We start from the raw sequence: 1,019 nt of genomic DNA, 5'->3' as shown, positions 1-1,019 counted from the left end.
ATACCGTACTGGTGATTTGAAAGAAATGACAAAGGCTTCAAAGGAGCTTGGAAAGAATAAAGGAGTTATGCCAAAATTCATTTCTGGGGATTTTGAGGTCCTAAAATCCCTCTCTTTAGAAGGATGAAATATTTGGGAAGCGAGGGAGATGTGGGTAAGAATGAGGATTGCGATAATACAGTTAGCAGATTATGAGACTGTATGAAATCGTTGTATATTACATAGATCTATAATTGTGTATACGAAGTCCATATCTGCCACTCCCCTTCACCCATTTGCCCCTCACTCTCCCCGCCCCACACCACGACCCCTCTTCCCTCTGGTGCTAAATTTTAAAGTTAGTTTCATTAACTGGAAAATGCAATCAGAATTATAGTTCAATAAAAAGGGTCCCTATATGAGGCATAAATAAAAAATCACACGTGAGTGCAAAGTTTACAGGTTTTACAGATTGCAAAGCCCAATCCCAGAAACGCAGTATGCCTGAAGTCTTTGTTGGGGTCTAAGTACTCTTTGCTGTTTGGGATACAGTCTTCAAAACAAAGTTACTGGGTTGTCAGCACTATTAGACCTTGTGCTGACCTAGCCAATCACTACAGTGGGGGCAGGGGCTCATTTTCAATTCTAAGTTGCCTACGAATATACTTACACAGCTCAAGGGAGAATGGAGGCTAGAGGTTCAGACACCAGACCCAGATTCCTACCGAGTGGAAACTGTAACCAAATTCATGAAGCCTGAAGGACTCGTGGTGGCCGGTGTACAAAACCTGGCTGCTAAACCTGAAAAAAGGGGATGGCTTATTAACTTAATTTCCCCGTGAGAATTGTATACTTCGGTTACTGTGAGTTAAAGTTAGGAAAGTAAAAAAGAACTCCCAACTTGCTCCTGTGGTTATAAGCGTGTCTCTTTCCTTCTTTCTACGAGGTTAAATTTTAAAAATTGAGAGGCCATTGCATGAAAACTGGATAGTGAATAACTAGGGGCACCTGGGGGGGCTCAGTCAGTTAAGCGTCCGACT

This window comes from Panthera tigris, chromosome C1 (genome assembly GCF_018350195.1).
Source record: "Panthera tigris isolate Pti1 chromosome C1, P.tigris_Pti1_mat1.1, whole genome shotgun sequence".
Taxonomy (NCBI): domain Eukaryota; kingdom Metazoa; phylum Chordata; class Mammalia; order Carnivora; family Felidae; genus Panthera; species Panthera tigris.
The sequence above is the reverse complement of the archived record's forward strand: the minus strand, read 5'-3'. Positions refer to the sequence as shown.